Here is a 25,903-nt window from a genome sequence, read left to right as displayed (position 1 = left end):
TAAGGGATTTTTGCATTTGTTTTTCCAAAGTGAATTGCTCTAGTTTGCTTTCATGATTGGTATCTATCCAATGTGAATGAGCCCATATTTGCCTCAGCGAATGTTAGCTAACATTTCATCTTCTTTTATAACCTTATAAACTACGTAAAACTCAAGGATCCTTGATTTTTCTGAAAGTTAAGAAAACCACCTAGGTAATCCATCTGGAGTCGGTTCCTTGTATGGGATAAATCTTTAATAACAACACTTACTGTTTCCTATTCTGTTATTAGTCTAGTCGTGTTCTTTTCACATTAGCTCCTGAAATATAAAAACATGTATGAAGGATTATGCACTTCCAGTTAGATATCAACTTTATTACCATGTAACTGAGAATAATTTCCTACTAAATTATAATAAATACAAAAGAAAAATGTATTTCCTTTCTCGCTTACTGATTTTATTAATAATCTCCTTGAGGCTGAGACTTGGCCTGGTTCACCTATTTTTCCACAGAGCCAAGTACAATATGGAATTCACTGGAGGCATTAAGTAAATGAGTACAGAATGAGTGAGACAAAGGGGGAGTCCCTTTCCACATGAGATGTAAGTTTAGTTTTCAAAGTTTGCTCCTCCTTGGTTTTATTCCCAATTCATAATTCATCTTTATATTTTGGGAGTCTGAAGTACTTTATGAAATAATATATTTTTAAATTATTTATATCTTGCCTAGTCTGAAAAGGTGGATTGAAATATTAAAGGGCATAAAAATATCGTAATTTTAAAGATAATAAAAAATGCTAGGTGTAAGAAAATAGACACATTAAGCACTGAGAAGGGTTAGGTATTTGCAACAAATGGTAAAGATTTAATCTTTAACCTTGTGGTCTCTCATAGTGCATGTTTAATTTTTTTGGCGGTGTTTGCTTTATGGGATTAAGTGTGGATATTGCCAAAGTTGAGACCCACCTGTCTCTTCAGAGTCTCTGTACTCTTCCTCGTTGACAGTTAGATGTCCTTGGCACAACACCACTTCCTGTAATGGTCTCCCCACCTGGAGATTTCATCCTGTTTCTGCTTGGCCAGGTAGGGGCCAAAGTTTCCAGTTCTCTATACCTGGTATGATTTCTTTCCAAGCAATGCTCTTGTCCTGCAGTCTGGGAAAGAGGCCGACATTTGAGTTCTTCTGACTTTAAATACAATTTTTCTTTTCTCCTTGGCCCCTTTAAAAATCCTGTCTTTGTCTTTAAAGACCATTAACAAGTTGGAGAAAGGCACCCCCAAGATATACCTGCTAAGTTTGCTTTTCCTTTCAGAATACTTTTGTTTAATGATTTCTTTTAAATATGTGTCTTATACATTGGGCTTTCTCTGCTTCTTCTGGAGACTCATATATTCACTGAAAAAAATTTTATTTTTTTATTTTTTAATTTATTTATGATAGTCACAGAGAGAGAGAGAGAGAGAGAGAGAGAGAGAGAGGCAGAGACATAGGCAGAGGGAGAAGCAGGCTCCATGCACCGGGAGCCCGATGTGGGATTCGATCCCGGGTCTCCAGGATCGCGCCATGGGCCAAAGGCAGGCGCCAAACCACGATGCCACCCAGGGATCCCTGAAAAAATTTTTAATCTATTTTCAAGCTTCATAAGTTTCTCTTCATTTATCCTTTTAACAAAAATGTATGGCTACATAGTACCATAGTACTGGTTTCTCATGGAGAGCCAGCCCCCGCAATAGAGACTCAGGTAGGAGTCTGATCCAGCACACTGTGGACTTCCAAATCTGGCTGCTGGAAGATATAGTTTAAGGGGAAAGGGGGAGGCAGTGAAGCATGGGGGAATTGAAGGAGTGGTAAACATGGGCCATGGAGAATCCTTCAAACTGATGTCACAAAAAGCCTGGAGAATGGACTCTGAGGCCCTGAGTTAATGAGGGGGTTGCTGGAATCCATCAGGTTCAGACTAAATCTAGTTTAAAGACATGCATGTTGCATAATGGTCTTTCATGTGTCGAAATGAAATAATAAACAAGCTGGGGAAGTTGGACCTTTCTTTAAAGACATAAACCAGAAAGGAGTAGGAAGTCCATATAAAAACAAAGCTGCCAAGAGCCATAGAACTTGCCTTCCCTCCTCCTGCAGTGCTGGCCTTAAGATGGCTCTGAACCACAGTGCCTGAACCTGTGTGTGGGAGCAATGACTTCAGGTGACTAAGATCTGACCAGAGCATGCTAGAGCCAATTCATGTTTATGTTGTGTCCCTGAATCTTATACTTTTATCAGGGATTCCTTCTTTATCTGGAAATAATTCTCTTCTGCCTTTCCAATCTATGGGTCAGGGCATGTTGGTGTTCCAGGAGGAAAATGTGGAGCTATGATGCCAGTCAAGGACAGCTTGGCTAACCCCTGGAGGACTCTGGGAACTCAGATGTTTCTTCATCCCCCCTCCATCTATCAGGCACTGGATATGGGCTACACTAGGAGGAGCATGACCTTGGGCAAGTGGATTTCTGCAGTGGCAGCGATCCTGAAGGGAAGGGTCTATCAGCTACAGGCTGTAGGCCACCTGTTGCCAGCACCTCATCAGCTGGACAACAATGAAGGGGAATGTGGGCAACACTTCCCAGTACCCACCAAAGGCCATGCACCAGGAACTGAAACCACCACCAGCTTGAAAAGCCTCTGCTTGCAAAGAGCTCAGACTTCATAGTGTGACAGAGACACAGGGATGGACACAACCCATTTTTATATAATACGGCAATTACTATAATTGAAGTGTGCTTAAAATGTCAGCATGGGTTTGTGTGTAAGTATGTAGAAAGGATTATTTATAATTATGTGGGTTTCAAATTAACTTTTTTTAAATTTTTTATTTATTTATGATAGTCACACACAGAGAGAGAGAGAGAGAGAGAGAGAGAGAGAGAGAGAGAGAAGCAGGCTCCATGCACCGGGAGCCTGACGTGGGATTCGATCCTGGATCTCCAGGATCGCGCCCTGGGCCAAAGGCAGATGCCAAACCGCTGCGCCACCCAGGGATCCCTCAAATTAACTTTTAAAATAAAATATTTTGAAGTCTGTTTTTCCTAAAACAGCTACAACTCTTGTTCTATTTACAAATCCAGTAAATTTTAAATAAAAATGAAATGATCATTTTCTGTGGGACTTTTGAATTGTGTTCCATCAATTTGAGATGAACACATTTGATTCTCTCTAAAAAGTCTGCTTTATACACTTAGCTAAATTTACTAAATATTTTAAACTATATCCATATATTAATATATTTTATTTTCTCATTAAAGCCTTTAGAGGCCTAATAGGGGAAATTTATGACTCTAAGAAGAAACCTTCTGAAGTGTTTAAACAACTGTAGTAAATTGATTTAGTTTATAAATATCAGGCTAACCCTGACATTTACACTAAACTTACTCAAATAATTTTACAACTTTTCAACCTTAAAATCAGAGGCCTAAAATTAGTTATTAGTTTTAAATTGGTTTCTTTAACAAATATATCATAAGGGAATTTTTTAAAAAGTATGAAGTGCTTACCTATGAATTAAAAACCAGGAGAAAGAACCAATCATTATGTGTCAATCTTAGTAGCCTTTGATTAAAAACAAAACAAACAATAAACTGTAACAAAACATTTTATGGCATTCATGTGACAGAAATTTGAACACTGAACACTTGTTATTAAGGAACTCCCTTAATAACAAGTGTTCAGTGTTCAAATATATATATGAACTATATATATATAGTGCTGTGACATCTGGGATTTGGTTCCCAATTACATGGAGGCAAGAAGGTGATGTGGAAGGGGAAGGTTTGTCTTTAAGTTGGCAGTAATTGTTGAGCTAGGTGAGAGGCTCATGGGGGCTCATTGGACCATGCCATAAATGTTTGTATTTGTTTGAAATTCTGCCGACTAAACAATTTTTAAAATTTTTTTAAATTTTTATTTATTTGTGATAGTCACAGAGAGAGAGAGAGAATGAGGCAGAGACACAGGCAGAGGGAGAAGCAGGCTCCATGCACCAGGAGCCCGACGTGGGACTCGATCTCGGGTCTCCAGGATCGCGCCCTGGGCCAAAGGCAGGCGCCAAACCGCTGCGCCACCCAGGGATCCCCAATTTTTAAAATTTTAACATCAACTTCTGAAATTTCTTAAGATATCATATTTTCAATAAAAACCCATGAAATAATAAACTCACAGATTATCCATATGTTTGCAAACCATATTCTTTTTTTTAAAGATTTTATTTATTTATTCATGAGATATATATAGAGAGAGACAGAGAGGGAGAGAGAGGCAGAGACACAGGCAGAGGGAGAAGCAGGCTCTACGCAGGGAGCCCAATGTGGGACTCGATCCTGGAGCTCCAGGATCATGCCCCCGAGCCGAAGGAAGACACTTAACCACTGAACCACCCAGGTGTCCCGCAAACCATACTCTACTAATCCAAAAGCATGAATGCCATGGATGTGATTTGTTTCACCATTTCTTCTAAAGTTACTTGAGATCAGAAAGACATCCACTAGGGAGCAAAGCTCACTCTCGGAAGTCAGCATTATTTTAAAGCCCCCCAACCAGGTGATTCTAGGTGCAGCCAAGGCTGAGAACATGGTAATAACACAGTACATGTAATATTGGGCTCTGGAGGTCTTGTTACATGTGAAATTGGGCTCTTCCCCCAGGGATTCTGACCCATGGGTCTGGGTAGAACCCTGAAGGTCTGCATTTCTCACGAGCTCTGGGCAATGCTGATGCTTCTGGCTCAGGGACCCCAGTTTGAGAAACACTGTTCAAGGCAAGCAGGTTTACTACCTAAAGAGAGTAGAAATTCCTAGGTTGATAAATCAGGTCCATTACACTGAAAGTATCTTGTATGAACTGAACCTACTTTCTATGTGCTTTCACAAATGTACTTGGTTCTTATTTTGACTGTTATGATCATAGGATATATATATGGGGGGGGCTTCCTTTTCATTTAGGTTTTTGCAATCCTTGTCCCCTGTGTTAAAATCAGACCCTTAACCAATTACATCTTCTAAGAAGGGCCAAGTAAAGGATAGATAACTTCCTTTGCTCAACCAGCTTCCTTCACTGCCTTCCTGGACTTTCCATATTTTTAGCTCTCTTAAGACACCTTAGTGTCTTCTGCTCTAGCTGGGAAGACATTTGAATGCAAAACTTTCAAATATTGAATTTCCTCATCTTGTTTGATGTTGTGGCCAAGGCTTATACATCCTCTAAGTCATATTGCCGGAGCATCACAGTCTGCCTGGGGAATCAGAGAAGGCTTTCAGAGGGGTAGTTTTGAGGTGAGCCTCAAGGGGGGAATAGGAGTGTGGCAGGTGGACAATGGAAGCAGAGGCAAAGGGAACAGTCTGATATTTTCATAATTTCAGGAGTGTCAAATAGGGTGTGTTGAGGGTTACAGGAGGTGGAAGAAAGAGATGAGGCTGAACAGGCAGGCAGGGACCAGGTATTGTGGAGGGGGGCCTCATATGCTATGCAAGGGAAGAGTTAGATTTATCCCAGAGACATTGAGGGAACTAGTGAAGAATTTTGAGCAAATGAGTGACCCTATGAAATTTGCATGTTGGAAGGATTATCCTGGCAGCTGTGTGGAGGATGGACTGGGGATCATGCCCAGTAGCAGGAATTTACCAGTAGGGAGATTATTTGAGTAAAAGCAAGGCATGAGTACCTGTCCAGGGTAATCACAGCAGGGATGGGAAGAGAAGACAATGGTAAGGGATGGATATGTTTGCTTGCTGATGTGTGTGCATGTATGTGTTTGTAATCTGCCTTGTCTTGAAAGTATTTAAGGCAGCTTAGGTAAATGGATAAAACTGAAACAAAAATAAAATCGTTAATAAATGTAGAAAGAAGCAGAACAAATAGAAGAGCAAAATAGGGAACATAAGATAAGGCCATAAAAAAAGTTCACAATGGGGCATTTAAGTCCTTATATATGCCCAAAGTGGGTCATGAACTTGTCTGACTTTCTAGAAATCAGTAAAAAGGGAGGCTCAGTCATTATTTGATTTGCAAAGTCCATTAATATAAAAGTGCTCCAGCTGCTTGGGAGGAAGATAGGGAGGATTGGTCCTGAAAGTAGAGACGTTTCTCCCATGGACCCTCAGAAAGAGGACAAGGGTTGGTGTACCAAACCAAAGCCTAATGTCACAGAGTGAGCGGATCTTGTTTCCTAAGAAATGGTTCCTATGGGTGGAGAGTTAAGAATTTGCACTGAAAGATGGGGATTGCTCACTATCTTTCCCTTCAGTGAGAGACCTAATGGACAGTTACCAGGCCAGGCTCTCTGACTTGCAAATATCTGTCCTGTCAAGGAAGGAGTAGATACCTTTCTGAAGACAAAACAAAGCCAACAATAACAATAAATAGCAGGGAGGCTCTGAAGGAGGACAAACCATAGCGGAGCTGGGGGTGGTGGAAGGGGAGGAGGGCGGGAGGTGGGGGTGGATGGGTGATGAGCACTGAGTGTTATTTTGTATGTTGGCAAATTGAACACCAATAAAAAATAAATTTATTATTATAAAAAATAAAATAAAATAAAAAAAGAAGATAAAGGATTGAACTAAGGACTTGGTGCCTCATAATCCAAAGGCTGAGGGATTGGTTAGCAAGTTAGACCAATGGCTTGGATAAATGAGTTGGACAGATATGTAAAAGGAAATTAAGCAGAAGAAGAAGAACTGGTTTTGAGTGTCGGGTGATGGTGAGGGAAATTGTAAGTTCACTCTGGGGCCATGTTAAATGTGATATGCTTGAAAATATAACCAGGTTTTTTGTGGTTTTGCTTTGGTTTTCATATGTTATAGGTGCCCCCTGCCATATCCTCTTGGCCTACTGAGGAGGTCACTGATAACAGTTGCCCTGTCTACCTGTATCTCTCTGCCCTAGAGTGTTTTCTTCTTGTGGGAGCTAGGTAGGTTGGAAATACTATGAATGAATGTTCTAGGAGTGACCCTCTACCAATAATGGACAGGGCCTGTTGGATGAATACAAAACTTGCTGCCCCTCCAAGTGGATAATTCTTAAGTATGTTTCTCATAGTGGCTCAAGCATCCTGCATCCTGTGCGTCCCCAACAGGATTGAGTGCTAGTCTCCCCGCAGTGGTGAACCCCCTCATCACTGAGCTCCTTATTGGCTTTCTCACTTTCCCATTCTGCATGGAGTTTCCTGGGGTCACTTTCTGATTACTCACTTGCATGCAAAGCCTTATCTGAGGCTGTTGCAACAGGTCAGCTTTTTATAGTACCTACATATGCTAGTCCTTCTGAGGTGGTTCCTGAACAGCAGAGACTGAGATGGGGATTCTTTTTCATGATTTCATTCATTCATTCATTCATTCATTCATTCATTTTTATGATTATTTACTTAGAGAGAAAGCATTATGAGCAGAGGGGTAGAGAGGGGTTGGAGAGGCAGAAGGAGAGGGAAAAGAAGTGAAGCAGATGCCCAGCTGAGCAAGGAGGCCAAGGTGGGGCTTAATCCCATGATCCATGAGATCATGACCTGAGCCAAAATCAGGAGTCAGATGCTCAACTGACTGAACCATCCACGCACCCCCTTGTTCACGATTTATTGGGGCAGTGCTCCCAGGTGAAGAGGACTTGGGGAAAAGGAGGGGGCAGGGGATAAAAAGCTAAGTAAGGATGTAGTTTCAGGTATCCACTTGCATCAGCCAGATCCCACAGGGAGCTCTGGAATGCAAACTGCACTGTCAAAGTGAATCCTACCTTGAGACCAGGAGGCCAGGCTTTTGTGTCCTCTGTGCCAGGAGGTATGTTGGCTGAGGTCTGGGGAGGTGGGTAAAGTATACAGTCTCCTTGAGCTAAAGACCTCCTTCCTAGTGACCTCTCAGTAGGGCTTTTTTTGGCCTTGAGCAATTCTCCTGAATAGACAAACACCTGCAGCAAACCTGCAGGTAGAGGGATGCCACCAGTGCCCTCTACAGGCCTTCTAGAATATGACAAGCTGGGCATATTGGTTTGCCTCCGTTTACCTTTGCGCCAGTGGACTCTACCAGGTATAAGGGAGAAAGAGCTAGATAAGGTCCAAGCCTGGCACTAAAGGAGCTTGCTGTCTAGAGAAGGAACCAGACAGGAAAACAGTTTTCAGAGGAACAAGAAAATCACACTTCACGGAGGTGAAACCAAACTGCTTGGGAGCTTAACCAGGAGGTGGAGAATTTCCATCTGGAGGATGACAGCCCTGTAAGGCTTCATAAGGAAGCAATATTTCAGCTGGTACTTAAATGCCATCTTAAAGGACCTTCCTGATGCCAAAAGAGAGTGTAAGGGCTGTTGGGGTTTCCATCACCAGGAATGATTGCTGCCCTTCTCCCACCCAGGTCACACACCACACTCTTGCCCCTAATGTTGGAAACACAGGCACTTGGCTGAAGTAGTGGGGTTTTATTTAGTCTATTTTTTTTCTTTAAAATATTACATCTTTCTTATATGCTTTATAAGGTTGCTGTCAGTATTCTCTTCTTAGCCATCCTGCCCTAGGGTCTTCTGCATGGCTGGATGAGCTCATCTCTGTCTCTCTGTCTCTGTCTCAGTACTTAGCAGCTTTCATGCCTCTACAACATAGGCCAAGAATCCTCCCCTGGATGTAAGGAAAGGGCTGGGTAGTCAGTTGGTTGGGACGTAGGCCTCCATCCCTCTGTGAAGAGGGGGAAACCATAAGCAGTTTCCTTCCCCCGCCTCTGCCCTGTGTGGTCTGAAATGGTACACTCCCGAAGCAACACAATAATAGGTTTTCCACGTCAGTGTTCAATTCCAATTTCCTCTCTGGCCATGTGCCACCCTGAGTCAGCCTGTAATAAGGTCCACATTTTAGATCCTACTTAAAGTCCGTGTTGCAGGGGCTACCAACCATTTGGGAATGTATTAAAAGAAATGGAGCTTTTCTTGAATTGTATCCTGCTGAGCCTGGACACCAGACCTTCCCCACCCCAGTCTTTTTGATGGGGAAGGTGAACACTCCAGGACCTGGGGGTGGGTTGGAGTGGAGTAGGACTGGGAGTTCCAGAAAAGCAGAGGAATTCTTGAGAAAGGAGACACAGATTCAATCTCGAAGCATCTCTCCGTTTATTTAATCTCTCAAGGTTTCAATCAGTCAGCCCTTACCTGAGCAGCTCTGCAGACCAGAAAAATCATATTTCCTCTTGAGTGAATCATTTATTTCCCACAGCCCAGCTGCTACCTCAGAGCCTTCCCCCAAAGTATTGACAGTCTTGAAACAGCCCCTACTTCTTCCAGTCCTTTCTGTCTCACACCTCTCACCCTGGACCACCCCACTCAGAGTTTTCTACCTCTATTATGTGCCTGGCATTGGGGCTGGGAAGGCTCGAGAAAGAAAGTTCCAAATCCACAGGCTTTGCCTCCGAGAATCTGACACAGTGGGAGGATGACAGGTTGCAGGAAGGGGTGGCTGTTCTCACCTTGAGAAGCATTGGAAGGAGGAGAGGTGGCTCCCCCAGTCCTACTGCCTGGGTGGTTATCCTTGCTACCTCACCAAAAGACAGAAGCAAAGAAGGAGGGAGGGGATCTAGAACTTCCCATATGCCTAGCACAGTAAGAGGGATTTTAATATAATGTTAGGTTATTTAATCTTCTTGATTATTATTCTCATTTTTCTAATGAGGAAACTGAACTGGCCCAGGGCCACATGGCTAGTAAGTGTTAGCACAGGATTAATGACAGCACATGCCTGAGTCCAAAGTCTATGGTCTTTCCACTGTACCTCACTGATCAAGTGAGTGGAGGTTTGTTATGCAAATATTAAATACTCATCTCAGAGTCCCTGGGGCTATTTCTCCCAATAACAGATTACAGGGGTCTGAGAAACCACCACGGAGAAGGGGTGGCACTCTTGTTAGCTCACCCAGAGAGCCAGTCCCAAAATGTGTTCTTTTTCTCCCAGGGTATTGGGCCCTGATGGCTTAAGAGACTGGAATACCAAGAAAGAGATGCTCCACGGGGGGACATAGCCGGGGCCTGGCAAAAACATGGGGGCTGCATGCCTCCCTTCCCAGGTCCCCACCGATGCATGCAGGGGCAAATGGAGCTCCTCTTGCTTGTTTCTGTATTCCATCAATACCCAGAACGGACCTTCACACAGCAGGCCAGCTGCAGACAGGAAGACTTCCTTACACTTCTCCGTTTTATTTCCAAGTGCATGTGTGTATGATCCTGGATTTAATTCTCATGTCACCAGCATAAGTTACATAAGGCGGGTGGTATGCTTCCTTTTTAATCAACATGGTGGTTCTGTGATGAGCCCCCTGGGTCCCTTGTAGGAGAGGATTCATTTTCCCACCTACCAGCCTCTTGAGGATTGGCTCAGCTGAAGAGAGTTCCTTGCCTGAGGGCGCACCCTTCCTAGAGCAGCCCAGAGCCAGGGACAGAGTGACACAGGGACAGACAGGGCAGATCAATTCCATTCTCATATCCCCCTCATAGGGTCGAAGAGGCTTCTGTGGAGACTGTACAGCAGACAGCTCAACTTCTCCCTCAGTCCGCTCCTACTTCTGCTCCTTCCTTCCCCAGGTGCTGAGATCCCAAGAGCATCCCCTGAGAAACCTCCTGCCTGTTAACCTCCAGCTCAGAGTCTTCCTAGGAGCACCCACCCCACCCCTGAGGCCTAAGCAATGAGATGGTATCTGAGGTAATAGAAGGAGGCCCACATGGAGGGAGCATCAGGGGTCCTCTTATGTGTTCCATTTTGCCACTAACAGGCTATGTGACCTTGGAGAAGCTGTTTGGCTCTGGGCCTCAGTTTCCCCATCTGTACCAGGAGAAGAGTTTGGACGAGTTTTTAGATCATCTGACTTACAGGAGAAATGCGATTGGAACCCACAACTTCAATGTCCCCACCCCTGGATCTCCTGTCAATCCTGACTTTGTAGTGGAGTTCTGGGCATGGTCCCTGGGACTCTTAGAGCAATTGCCTTCCTGGCCTAAGCTGAAAGCTCAGGAAATCATTCTCCAAGATTTGCCAGCACCACCTTTTCACTTCCTGTCACTGGAGATCCTCACCAGGATGGGAGAGCTTTATTCTTCCACAACTTCTACTGGCTTGGCATTTCACTCACCAAGGGGACTGTGTCAAAGCCCACTCACTGTCCCCCAGTTGCCCCAAAGTCTGGTGTCATCCTTTCTCTATCTGACAAGGTGAAGAAGGTGCTGGGTGCCAGGAAGAGGCGGGATACTGTTCTGTATCACATACGGATACATTTGTACCTGGGAGTGTGGGATGTGGGTATGGATATATGTGGTAATGAGACTCCATATGCCAGGCACCAGATCTACTCCCACCTCCCCCATGCCCTTCTCTGTGGTGCCCTTCACCCAGCTACCAGATTGCTCCAGCCCACAGACATCTCCAGCAGCCTGCAGAAATGGAACTGTTCTGCTTCTTGATGTCTAATCACTGACCTGTGTTCCCATGATGGAGGCCCCACTTCCCTGTCCCATTAAGGGCCCATGATGCCTTCTCACTTCCCCTTCCCTCCAGGACCAGCTGGGTACTGGCCACCTGACCTTTAGCCCTTGGCTTGTTTTTTACAACTTGAGCATGACCAATAGATTAGAGAATTACACATGGTTGGCAATACCCTAAAAGCCCATATTGCAAACTGACCATGCAAAATGATCAGCCTGCAAGCAGAACATCTGTGAGCAGCTCAGGATGACAGGCACCAGGCTTTGGCAAGACTCCCTGAATGCATAGACCGGCCCCTCCGTAGGCCTCATGTGGCTCCTTGGAGTCTTTGACTAAAACGCACAAATCAAGATGGGGCACTGCTGGATCTTTCCTCAGCACTTCTGCTCTTGGCCTCTAGGCATATTGCAGTTGACTCCTTTTATGAGACCTGTGGTACAAGTCCTATCTCCTTCACCAGGCAGGGGTGCTTCAGAGGACAGAAGGATCTTATTAGACCAAGGGTTGCTGGGGGAAAAGGGTGTGCCTCCCCTCCCAAACTGGAGCTGAGGGCAGTGCTCTGTCTCCCCCCCCTCAGACTGGGGCTCCCTGGGGGCAGGGCTGTGTCTCCCCTCAGACTGGGGCTCCCTGGGAACAGGCTGTGTCTCCCCTCAGACTGGGGCTCCCTGGGGCAGGGCTGTGTCCCCCCTCACACTGGGGCTCCCTGGGGGCAGGGATGTGTCTCCCCTCAGACTGGGGGTCCATGAGGCAGGACAGGAAGCTGGGTGTGGGGGTTTCTGCTGGGAAGCCAGATGGGCAGGAGGACCACTATGGAGGGTACAGTCCTAATTGAGGAGACAGGCTCTGAACACATGTAAGCATGCCCATATTATGAAAGGTGAGTAGGGGTCCCATGTGTCCTGTGACAAAGGAACCTAAAGACATGACAGGGGTGGGTTCAGTTAAATAAACATTTTATCTCTAGTAAAATAGCCAGGCTGCTCCATAGAGATGGAATCCTTCTATTGATTTACCTGAAAATGGCCATTGAATTCTGTCTCACGGTCTCCCTTACCCCCACCCACAAGCACACCTACCCCTCATCCCGGGTAGCCCCTTTCCTCTATAGAACCTGGCTATCAAACAGTTAGCTAGAAACCATTTGGCAGGCCAGAGGCCCAGGAACACCCAGAAAATGCCTGTCATCCTTTCCAGCCATGTTCCTGCAGCTTTCCTCTGGAACTCTGAGGATTTCTTCCTACGACATTGGGATCATTCCCCTTTATTTCCCTCATGTGTGACCTCTCCACAATAGGTCACCTGTCCTTCAGTGTGTAAACTATCTTCTGGTCAGGAGGAACCCATGGGGCACACGTCACCTGTGAGGAAGCTGCAGAAGGAGATGAGCCCCTGAATCTAGCTTTGCCCACAGTACTCAGACATGGGGACTGGCTCACCTCCTAGTGTTAGCCAGGTCTCACTGTCCTAGTTCAAAGCCAGGGTCTCTGTTCTGCTCCCCTGCTCCTGAAGAAACAGGTTCATCTTAGATTCTGCTCTCTATGTCTTACCCTTCATTCCATGAGCCCTCACTCCTGACACCGTGAATGGAGCATGCTCACTTCCTGCCTACCCTTGGGAGTGTCCTCATGATATTTTCTCCTTCCCATGGACCAGCTTCTTCAACTCTGTAGCTTATACTCTAGTTAACCTTCGTTTCTAGATCAACTCATTTTCAACATTTCCTAATTTCTCTTACAAGTTTTGTCCCTGTTGACAAACAATAAAGTCAGCTAGGGAAACGGATGAAAAAGCCACATGCAGAGTTGAGGTCTATATAGTATCCTGGCACTGGTGACAGTAGGATACAGCTACCTCCGCTAGGCCCAAAGGGGCGATGGGATAGAGAGGACACAGAAAGGCAGACAGCAACTGTAGGGAAAGGACTGCAGACAGGATTTGCAATCTTTAGTGTGCCACCCATCACAGCAACCTAGCAGGGAGGGGTGCCAGATAATAAAGATCTCATCTCACTTTCCACCTGTTCTCTGATCACCAGGCCTAATAGGAAGCCTGAGGGCGAGAACCCATTGATAACAGGTCAGCCTCTCCAGGGGCAGAGCAGTAGGGAGAGGGGCAGAGAGTAGGCCTGTACACACAGAGGAAGAGATCGGGGCAGGTTTATTTCTTCCAGTCCTTTCCTAGGTCTGGGATGCAGTGTGGTCTCTGGGGCCAGTCATTAAATGTATTCTTCTCTCTCTGCTGACTGTGGCAGAACTTCTCCCATCTGCTAAGCCCTGTGGCAGACCTCGGTACATAGAGATAAGACTCTAGTCCTGCTCTCCTGGAGCACAGAGCAATTTCCCTCCCATCGTAGGGCTCCAGCTGCACAGTTTGCTAAATGAGGAGTAGAAGGGAAAATTAACTTATGGACTCGAACCTGCTAATCATAACCATCAAACACAGATCAGCACTTTGCTACATGCTTTTCCATATGTTATTTCATTACTCTTCTCCGTGACTTCATACTCACCATTTCCATTGTCCTGCAGAAGGAGAGGACACAGCTCAAAGAGGTTATGTGATTTGCTCATGATCGCACAGCTAATAAGCAGCAGAAGCTCCACCACCAAAGAATGTTCTCCCTTCTGTGTTGTCTCGGCCCCATCATCTGCCATTTGTGGGACCTGTCTCACTTTCTACCCTGCGCTACCATGATTTGGGCTCAGGCTTTACCTCTCAATCCACGGGCCACATGAGTGACTTGCTTTGTGTGTCCCACTATGCTCAGAACAGAGCATAGAGTCTATCAGCAACGAGACCCAAAATACCCCTAAGCCCTGCTGAGACCAGTCAGTGAAAATCTTGGTTGAACTTGGCATGGGAAACTGGGAGTCCCTGGCTTTTGCTGGCATAACACTTGGCAGTGATCATATTCAGGCTGGTATGTACTGAGTGGGCAGGTCTTGGGCATGGTAGTTTACAAAAATTATTAAATAGTTCAGAGATCTTTCCATGCTTCTTTTACAGATGAGGAAAGCAGGCTGATCACTCAGCCATTAGAAACGATGAATGCCCACCATTTGCTTCAAAGTGGATGGAACTGGAGGGTATTATGCTGAGTGAAGTAAGTCCATCAGAGAAGGACAAACATTATATGGTTTCATTCATTCAGGGAATATAAAAAGTAGTGAAAGAGATTAAAGGGGAAAGGAGAGGAAATGAGTGGGAAATACCAGAGAGGGTGATAGAACATGAGAGACTCCTAACTCTGGGAAACGAACAAGGGGTGGTGGAAGGGGAGGTGGGCGGGGGTTTGGGGTAACTGGGTGATGGGCACTGAGGGTGGCACTTGATGGGATGATCACTGAGTGTTATATGTTGGCAAATCGAACTCCAATAAAAAAAATACAAAAAAAAAAAAAAAAAAAGGAAAGCAGGTTCTAAGAGATTAAATGTAAGGCTGGGCATCCGGCAAGTGACAGACCTAGGATTTGAACCCCTGACCTATTTCTCAGGCCTTGGCTCTTTCCATACTACCAGGCCTCCCCCTGGTGGTAAAGGATTCTTCCCTTGAGATGCAGAAGGATTTCTAAGTGACCCATTACCTTCCTTCTCTCCTCCCACACACCCCACACACCCCATCCCACCTCACCAGGTTATTTCTATGTCCACTGGACTCTGGTGGGCTGAGTCTCACTGGAGAAGAAGTCACAGTAAAGAACCAAGGAGGAAATAAATACCTGGAAAGAATTCTGTGGGAATTCCTTGAAGTATTGGCTACCCTCCCATTATCTTCCCTTTCTTTCTGTCTGATTTTTCTGGTATTCTGGAGACACACAAATTTTCACAGCCCGCACCCTGGAGAGCAGACCCTGGGACCGCACACGTGGCTGGCACTTCAAAGGCACTGCCATTCTGTCCCTTTGTGGGCAAATAAAAACAAAATGCTGCTGTTAAAAAACAAGTCCATTTCACATTTCATTTTGCTTGAGAAAATGGGAATTGCTGAAGAGAGGCATGGAGGTCAAGTTTTGCACAGAGTCCCAGGCACTACCTGACCCAGCCAACTCCCATGGTCCCGTTGATTGCTTGGTAGTCACTCATTTTTCTTCCCACGCCTGGCCCGGAGTACCCGCGAACACAGGCCCACTCGTATCTACACACTATCTCCGTTTTACCTACACGCCAGAGTTCCCAGAGCACAATAGCCAAATGGAGATGACTTGCTAAATCCTAGTACCTTGGCCCAGCCTCTAGACACCCATTTCTAATCACATCTTCAAGCCTTGAACGAGCCATAGCCATAAAAGAAGGGAAGCCATTCATTTATACTGTACCGAATTTCAATTTTTCTGAGGTTCCCACACAATCATCTTTTATGAGCTATAGTAAAACCACATGTTTATACAGTCTCTCTCCCTAAGTCCCAAACATTTTAGCAACATTATCTTATGTAACACCTGGGGTTTGAGAAACAGGGCCTGAACAGCCAGGCATCACTTATGCAAACAGTTTTGAATTTTCCAGATGTATCCATTTCCCTTCGAGTTAGCAAAAAGCTTATTTGGAAGACATTGTCTCTCCCCCTGCCCACCACCCCCAATCCCTTCCCCTCCACCTGCAGGTAATATTTGCTTCTAAAAAGAATCTCTGCCTTTGCAATAACATGGAAGCTATTTTTCTGATTTGTTTTGCAATTCCTGTTGAATATCTTTATCTACATCTCTGTTATAGAGCAGCAGGGTATTGCCTAAAATTAAACCACAGAGTCCCTGCTTTTCTCCCTCCTTCTCCTGCTCAAAATTTGGGATCCACGGTTAGTTAACTCTTTTGTGCTGTTTATGTCCTGTATTATTTTAGCTACCAGTCCCCTTCACTAGTTGTACAAAGTGGTTTCTGCATCCCCTTTCATTTCCTAATGCTGCCATCCTACTCAGACTTGCAAATTCACTGTTGGGCTGTTTCATCTGGCTCTCCACAAGTTGCCTGCTTTAATATATCTGGCATATTCTAGCCTCCTAAATCTTTGGATTCTCTCCTCTGCCAAAATACTGCTCATGGCTGCCCATTGTGTGTGTGTGTGTGTGTGTGTGTGTGTGTGTGTGTGTGTAAAGTTTTACTGGAAAACACAGCCATGCCTATTTACTTACACTGTCTATGGCTACTTTTGACAGAGTTCAAAGCCTCAATTATTTACCATCTGGTCTTTCACAAAGTTTGTGGACGGCTGGTATAGGGACTAAAGCCTGTATTCCTGAGGCACATACATGGGATTCTGTAGCACCTGGTCTGCACTAGCCTTTCTCACCTTGCTTATGCACAGGTCCTCCACACAGCCCCATACAGTATCTGTCTCAGCTCCGTGGGCCCTTTAACCAGCCTATTTCATGCCCCGCTACTCCCATCCATGCATTACTTCCGCCGCCTGGAGTTCTCTTCCATGCTCCCAAGCTCCTGGCAAATGCCAACCAGTCATCCAAAATTCAGCTCAAGGCAAGACTGTTCAATGATGCCATCTCTGCACCACAGCCCACCTCCTGTACCTCCTCTCCATGGATTCAATGCTCCTGTTTCTATGCCCCATTAAACTCTTACATATATTTCCCACAACTTCTGCTCATATGTCTTTCTCTCTCTTTAGATCATAAGTTCCTGGAGAGCAAATATTGTGTCTTAATCATTTTTGTATCTTAAAATATAGTAGATACTCAATGTGTGTTGAGTGAACAAATGAATGAATGAAAAAACACATCCAAACCCCCAAAAGACAAATATAGTACTTAGAAAATAAAAAAATAAAAAGTAAATTAAAAAAATATAGTACTTAGAAAGTGAGAAGTTTTTGGAGACTGACCAAGCAGGAGAGAGTAGAGACTGCAATAGTCTGAGATAGTAGTTTATTTAAGAGGTTTTTTCCCCTGAATTAGAAAGGTCTTTTCTTGTAACTCCTAGGAGCCCTCAAGTAATGCTTTATCATGTTAAACAGTGGGGGGCAAGCACTTAATTAAAATGTGCCTGGGATGAAAAAGGAAAGAAGGAGGGAAGGAAGGAAGAAGTACTGCTCTTCATTGTACCTCACTGAATACTTTCTGGATATTTCTAATACCAGCCAGGGAAAGCCATCCATATTCAAAGTGTTTTTCAGGGGCATTAATCTGGCAGTAGTGGTGATGTGAGATGGATCAGTGAAGAAGAAGCTGAATTTGGAGAGATCTGAATTAGGAGGCTCATCCAAATGTCTGGGCTGATCCAGGGATGCACCCATGGGACCCAGAGATGGGTTCAGGGAGCTCGCTTTTAGTGAGAAAATCTGGAGACTAAATCCAAGGTCTTTCAGAGTAAAGCTGAGATTTTACTAACCCTCACCTGATGCCATAGTTACAGGGAGAATTTTGGAAATGGCAGGTGGTAGCAGGTGGTAAAGGAAGAGGGGGAAGGAAAGTGACAAAGCTTGGGTTTCTGGAAACTTCTCCATCCATGCCTTCATTTTCTTCCCCACCCCAAGCTCTTCTCCAGAGTGGGTCTGATCCTCACACCTAAGTCCATCCCTCACCTTCCAGACTATCGTGTGAACTGCAGAGCCCAGAATCCAGTCTGACCCTGCTCTTTCATTCCTTCAAAAAGTACTCCTGAGTGTGATGTCTAGTCTCTTCAGTCCTCCAGGACACACAAAAATCAGGAGAAAAAAGGCACATATGTGCATCAGTAGGACATGACCTGTTGAAGCTGCTCAATAAAGTGGAAGGAACCAGACCTACTTATGGTCAAATCCCACTGTGAGAATCTGTAGTCCTGTGACATTGAGCAAAGTTTCTCTCAATTTTCTGATATATAATATTAAAGGATACTTTTTAAAGATTTTATCAGAAAGAGAGACAGAACGTAAAGACTGCTAACTCTGGGAAACGAACTAGGGGTGGTAGAAGGGGAGGAGGGCGGGGGGTGGGAGTGAATGGGTGACGGGCACTAGGTGTTATTCTGTATGTTAGTAAATTGAACACCAATAAAAAAAATAAAATAAAAAATAAAAAAATAAAAAAAAAGATTTTATTTATTTACTCATGAGAGATACAGAGTGAGAGAGAGAGAGAGGCAGAGACACAGGCAGAGGGAGAAGCAGGCTCCATGCAGGGAGCCTGATGTGGGACTGGATCCCGGGTCTCCAGGATCACACCCTGGGCTGAAGGCGGTGCTAAACCGCTGAGCCACCCAGGCTGCCCTAAAGGATACTTTTTTAAAGTTAAAATGATGACTTCTATATGAACATTTAACTCATTAGCTAATGAAGGATATTATTTAACTCATTAGTTAATGAGGGAACTACTAAGATATGACAACAGGTTGAAGGGAGAAGTCAAAAAACACCTATATATGGGCAATCAGGAACATGGAAATAAATTTACAAATATCTGCAAACTAGTCAATAACCTTTAGGTAATAATCAGGTGCATTTCCACCAAACATGCTTATTTGTATTTCTGATGCCAAGATCATTTGCATTACCATCAGTTTCCTAGGATTTACGGATTGTAAATAACTAAAAGACAATGAAATGCACAGACCCTACAGAATCAGATAAGCCAGCAGATTGCACTCCAGAGAATACCCAACAGTCATCTTTTTATTGTTTTTTTTTTTTTCTCATTTCAGTCTTTCACAGATTTTCCCAACAGAAATATGAGGATATTACCTGAGGTAATATATTTGAAACTCCCAGCACAGTTCTTGGCACATCATGGGGCCACTCCATGACTGGAAATGTCCTTCTTCATTTTTTCATCTAATAAAAATCACAGAGAGAGATTTCCTTGGAGACAAGTGTCACAAGAGAAATGTATATATAACAAAGGCTCCAGGATTCAGAGGTGAGATTTCTTACCTCTGACTGAGAAAGTGTTTCTGGTAGAAGGGGTAGCACTGGTCCCCAGGGAAGATAGCCACAAAGGCTGTGCTGGATTTCCTCCCTCATTTTATAGCACACACACTACGGCTACTCCCATAGTCTCAAGTGTGACTTACAACTCAGTGAAGTGTACTACCCAGTACTGTAGTCATTCTTATGTTACAGAAGAAGGAAATGATTCAGGGATTAAATAACTTTGCTCATGTTCATGGCTGGTAGGTGGCAGAGCCAGCACTGAACAGAATCTCATGTTTCCGAAGACTTTGGGAAAAATTTTTACATCCAAGACCCTCCCGTCTCCTGAAGGCCTGAGTTTATTGCTTTCTCTCTGTGCTAGAAATCTGTGAATCAAACTCAGCCTTTCTTGAATGGGCAGGTTTAAGCAAGTATTAAGTTTTATACTAAAGATTATTAATCTATTATAGTGATTTTATCAGCCTGTGAAATAACTGTCTATATAATGTAAGTTTCCTAGCTCACTCTCTAAACCAAATCCACAAGCATTCCATGGATACTGGTACTGCTGGGTTCAGGGCCCCCTGAATGCACAAGGGCAGTCCCAGGGGATAGCTCCATGGGGGGACAGTTTTCTCCTGCAGACAGAACCCATCCCAGACAAAGGACAGAGCAGGGACAGTTGCCTGCAATGATCACAGCCCTACCCCAGCCCCTGCACTCTTCTCCATACCGAGAATTGAGTCCTTCTCCACCAAGAGCCCCTGGCTGTGACCTTCCCTTTACCCTGGAGAGCAGAGGGATCCCAGACTCAGAACAACTCCCAGGAGTAGCCTCATAATAGATGTTTCTGCTTTGCCTCTTGCCCCTCTTCAGCCACAGCCAATTAATATGGGAGTCACATCGTGCCACTTTCTGCTCAGAAAAATCCAGTGGCTTTCTGTTGCAGATGGAGTTTTCTGGACCAGACTGAGCATGGCAATTTAGTGTGCAGGATGTGTATTAGGGAGTGCCTTAGGGATTGACAACTTTAGGGAAGGAAAATTGAGTGAAGGGAGAAGTTAAGCTGCAATGCAAGTTTACCTGGTGACAGCTTCAGTCATTCCCAGGAGGATTCTGGACAACTCTCTTCAGGAACTTGCCACATTTCCATATCATCCTCCTGTGACTTCCACCTCCTCCATCACAAGAGGAAAAGATACAGATACAAGGGTCCTCCCTCAGCTGGTCTTCCTCCTTCTCATTACCCCAGGCCTCTGTCGCACAACAGACAGGACAATGTGGCTCTTGTCTCATTAATTCTCTGATTTCATGTCTCCGTGTCAATTAAATGTTTCCATATTCCTATCCCACCGCTTGAGGAACAATATTAGTTCAATGTATTAAGAGGAAAGTAATTAAATATTTGTTCTGGGGTAATTGTATATAAATTGCATGACAATTGAGCTGGTGATGTAATTAGTGAATCTTAATTGGAGGCTCTTTACAATCAATGTTTAATTTACTAACAACTGTTTTGGCTTAAGAGCAAATTAAAGGCTTGTCATTGGCTTTCCACACCCATTTCCGGCAGAGCCAGCATACTTTCTGGCCACAGTAGTGAAGACTTGTCTGCGATCAGCTGGCTGTATATGATCTCCCAGAAATCTTGGACCCTCTTTGGAACCCAATTTTATTATCTGCAAAATGGGAACATTGCAAAGACTTGTATTAACAACTAACATGCATTAAGCATCTATTACCAGTTGGATACTGTTCTAAGCACACATGGGCAGCTCATTACGTGTGGACAACTCATTTAGTCCCAACAACAACCCTATAATTAAGTGCTATCTTTATCATCTCCATTTTGCAGAAGAGGAAACTGAAACACAGAGTAGTTTGTCTATGGGGCAGAGAAAGAGGGATTGGCTCCAGAGAGCGTCCTGCCATCAGATATGGCTTACTATCTCTCATTAAAATATCTAGCTTCTCCTTTGGCTCAAAGGGACTGTGAGCCTCAGTCCTCCGGACATCCAAATCCTTCCATCTCATTGTCATTAATTTTCCCTCCCAGGCAAAAGCCCTCTCTATAGTTGAACTCTTGGCTTTGACCTTTTCTGATTTGTTACCAACACAAGTGAGAAAGTGAGAATGGATTTCAATTCCAAATGTAACTGGAGGCTATAAAATGGCAACTCTCAGGCATGCACCCTCAGAAAAATGGAATTTAAAAACTTAAAGTCTGGTTTCCCATAAATGTCTGATTTCCAGAAGACAGAGACAGAAACACATCTCTTAACCAATAAACATATACCAAGAATCTCTCCCCATCCCTAAGCCAATGAATTTACTGTTGGATTCTGGCTGGATTTCCCCCTTTGTACTCCTTGTCCATACATATAGACTTCTCCAAACCCCCAGAAGACTTACTTGCTTGGGGTGCCTGGGTGGTGCAGTTGGTTAAGTGTCTGGCTCTTGGTTTTGGCTCAGTTCATGGACTCACCAAATTATGCTGTGGTAACAGCCCCATATCCAAATAACTTAACGACAGAGGTTAATTTCTCACTCGTGTTCCATGTCCAGTGTGGGAATTGTAAACAAATGTTTTGCCTTCTTCTCTGGACTTCCAACTGTCCGCTATGGCTCTACTCTAGACCATCTTTACTTTAGAACCCAAGCTGTCAGAAGCCCAATATCATTGGACACAAAAAGTGAAAAGAGAAACAGCAGATCAAGAGCTGGTTCTTAAAGCTACTGCTCAGAAGTACTGTAACACATGAGATTCTAACTCATGTTTTATGGCTAAAGCAAGTCACACAGCAACTCCAGAGTTCAACAGAGTGGGATTTCTATTCTACTACACTTCCTCCACTCTACATCCTTGCTTTCTGCCTTGAGCTAATTCTTCATGGCCACTAGACTCCTGAGTGCTGCTCCTGGGTATAAAATCCTTCTTATTAGAATACTGTCTCGAAGGTCTCGGGAAATAGCCCATTGTGATTACCTGAAGTCCAGAAAAATAAAGCAAAATATTTCTTTACGATTCATAGCATCTCTCTACATGATATCTCAATGTCCTTCTCCCCTGGCCTCCTTCCTGCCCCCAAATTTCTGGCTCCATCTTGCCAGGCCCTGCATAAATAAGGCTAAGAAAATGCCACCAGTTCTCCCTTCATCTTGTAAGTGTTACAGTCTCCTTTGGGAGCTGACTCTGGGCTCCATTTTTTCCTCCCTGTGTCCTTCCTCTCTGTCTGGGAGAAATGGAAGGCAGAATGGAAGGGGACATAGGGCTTCTGTTCCTGCCCCAGTTTGGCCACTAACCAAAGCTGTCAGCATCACCAGGAGTAATTTTAGTCTACCTTGCCTACTGCTTTATCCTAGTACCCAGCCTGGCTCATAGTAGGTACTAAATTAGAATAAATAAATATCTGAATGAATGGATGGATGGATGGACTTCCCCTCTAAAATGCTCTCCAAGGATCCTCTCAATTCTGAGGTTCCATGATTCTATGTGATTCTATAAAATTCTCACTTCCAGACTGTCTTTTGGGACTGATAGGGCAGAGATACCAAATCAAAGAGCAGTAAATGTGCAAGTGATTTTATACCTAATTGACAAATCAAATGTAGATAAATCACTAGGACCAGATGGCACTTGCCCCGAGAGTACTGAAGGAACTCAAGGGTGAAATTGGAGAATTGTTGGCCAAAATGTGTAAGTGGTTGTTACAAAGAGATGTGGTGCCAGAGACTTAGAGAGGGTGGCTGTGCCACCACAGAGGACCCTGGGAACTGTTGAACAGTGAGACTGACCATGAAACCAGGTAGGTTATCCAAACTTAGAATAAAGAGTAGCAACATTAGCCAAAGCTAGATGCCAGTGAAGAAGGCTACGTGGTTCTATAAGAGGAAATCATTCCTGGCTAAATCTAGAATTATGTGTGAAGACGCATATGGTTAGTGGCAAAGGGTAGCCAGTGGAGGAAATTATTCTGTCTCTCAGAATTATATGCTAAAGTCTATAAAAAAATGAAAAAGTGATTCATCCAAGATCAGGTATCTTAGGAAAAATTCTGATTTAATATAGGAAACTGAATGGAACTAATAATGATTTATAATTTCAAAGGCTTTTCAGCTTCTGAAAGATACTCTTGAAAAGTTGATCTTACAACAACCTTGTGAAATTGGTAGAACATCTTTTATTAGCTGTCATTTGAGAAGTGACATAGAAAATAAATGACTTGTCTGAGTCACACAGTCAGTCAGTAGAAGGTCTTACAAGCAGAATGCAGGTTTCCTAAAGCCCAAGGATGTTTTTTTTTTTTTAAACAAGGTATTTTAGAGCTTGATACCCACAGATTATTCTTATTTATCATGTAGCAGGTATATCAGTTTTCCATTGCTTAATGCTATAGAACAACCTCAGAAACTTAGTGGTGTATAACAATAAGCATCAATTGTTTATATAATATATGGGATCAACTGTAGGTGGGTTGCTTTGTTCATATGTCTGGGAACCCACTGGAGGTCAATTAGGCTAGGCTCAGCTGATTCAGCTCTGCTCTGCTCTGCTCCATATATTTCTCATCCTCCTTCTAGAACCAGCAGGCTTGCCTGGGCATGTTCTCAAAGGCTCAAGAACATAGGTGGAAATACACAGGCTTCTTACGTTCTAGGCTTGGATCTAGGTGTGCTCACCATCCTGTCTGCCTCATTCTCTTGACTAAAGCATGCTACCTGGCCAATCCCAGAGTCAAGGGGTGGATCAGGTTATCCTGCCCATGGAGGGAGATCCCCACAATGTTCCCTGGCAGAGGATGAAGAGTTAGGGCTATTATTGCAATCAACCACAGAAGGCAACTCCAGTATCATTTCTGAGTTTGTAAATGACTAAGCTATAAGTGAAAGTTAAATGCTAAGCAGACGGAGTTAAATACTGTTCAAGGATTTGGGCACTAGATAGAAAAAGGACAGAAAACTTTAGTAGGAGTATACCTGTTAGGATTATGTCCTGCTGAAAGTGACAGAACGACCCTAAATAACTGACATAAACATGATGGAATCTTAATTGTGTCTCGTGTAAACATGGAAGTGAGCATCCTATGCTAGCATGGAGTGCTAATGTGGTGACTCTACTTCATAAAGTTTTTTAAGCCCCCTTGGGTCCTTTGTCACACCATCCCTAGGGTGAAAAATACCAGGACAACAATGCTCACATCTCCATAAAGTTACTTACCATTTGAAACAGCCAAAGCAGCAAGAAAATGCCTTTGTCTCATTGCCACCTTCCAAACTTCACATGAATGCATCTAGTATGTGTGGGCAGGGGATGTGGGCACCAAATTTGTATCCAGAATCCTAACTGCAGGGAGTCTAGGAAAAGTCATTCTAAGATTTCTACCCTTTGCAGTAAAGGAAAATACTAGAAATTGAGAATGAATGCTGAGGGCCAATGGTCTGCATGCATCATACTTTGTAAAAAAAAAAAAAAAAAAAAAAAGACCTTCCAAGAGGAGAAAAATGTATTTCAAAGGATGGGGTTACAAAAGAGTATCATGGTGCTATAGACTGGATGTTAGTGTCCCCTCAAAGTTCTATGCAGAGCCCTACCCCCAATGTGATGGTATTGGGAAGTGAGACTTTTGCAAGGTGTTAGGTCATGAGTGCAGAGCCCTCGTGAAGGGGATTGGTGCTTTTATATAAGAGTCTCCAGAGAGCTCCTTCATCCCTTCCCACCATGGGTGATCACAGGGAAAAGATGGTCCTCTGTGCACCAGGAAGTTCTCACCAGACACCAAATCTGTAGGGATCTTGATCTTGGACTTCTGGCCTCCACAACTGACAGAAATAAATGTCTGTTGTTTATAAGCCACCCAGGCTATGAAATTTTTGTTACAGCAACCCTAAGGGACTAAGATGCATAGGTTTGAAGAATCATGGCCCCTTGGCAAGACTGTAAAGTCCCCAGGGTTCAAACAACTAGTGTGTTTTCTACCCCTCTCCTCTCATCATCTCACCTTCTTGTTGGAAATGTTGACATTACACCTTGTCTCCTTGAGAAATGGAGTAGGGGGAGGGTGTGGATTTTTTGTGAGCAGGTCACCTATCATTCCTGCCCTAGGAGGCCAGGATGGGAGCTGATAGGACTAGGAAGATGAAGAACAAGTGGTTGCAGTGAGTCACTATGATCTTTTCTAACCCACCCACATGGGGCTCTCTGCACCTCAGAGAGGCACAAATAAATACAGAGGCACATACATTATTAAGTGTAATTACATTGTTACTTACAGGTTCAATTAAATACTCCGGACAGTTTTTATAACATAATTCGAGGTGTGATGCGTGCAGCAACAGCATTAACCTTTAATCATAGTTCTTTCCCTCCAAATGTAGTAATGACCCCATTAATTAGTAATGAAATGATTAAATAGGAATAGAAGTCATCAGATCATAATTCCTCTCACTGAGTCCTCTCCCTAGATTTAAATGTGGCCTTCTGAACTTTCTCCCCAAAGAAAACACATATCAGGATGTGTGAGGAGGAGATGTTGAATTTTCTACAGCCTCTTCTCTCCCAGAGGCACAGGGTAGGAAAGTGGATAAAAGGAACATTGTATAA

At 44.0% G+C, this 25,903-nt stretch overlaps 1 long non-coding RNA gene across 1 annotated transcript; it reads left to right on the top strand.

The window, feature by feature from the left end:
- The first annotated feature begins 10,568 nt into the window (after positions 1-10,568).
- Positions 10,569-19,390, top strand: LOC125752261 (uncharacterized). Its single transcript, XR_007401307.1, has 3 exons — positions 10,569-10,688; positions 14,472-14,568; positions 19,095-19,390. It is a non-coding gene; the product is annotated as an uncharacterized LOC125752261 (long non-coding RNA).
- Positions 19,391-25,903: the final 6,513 nt, after the last annotated feature.

Source organism: Canis lupus, chromosome 12 (assembly GCF_003254725.2).
Source record: "Canis lupus dingo isolate Sandy chromosome 12, ASM325472v2, whole genome shotgun sequence".
Lineage (NCBI taxonomy): Eukaryota > Metazoa > Chordata > Mammalia > Carnivora > Canidae > Canis > Canis lupus.
This window is presented reverse-complemented; position numbering and strand designations above follow the sequence as displayed.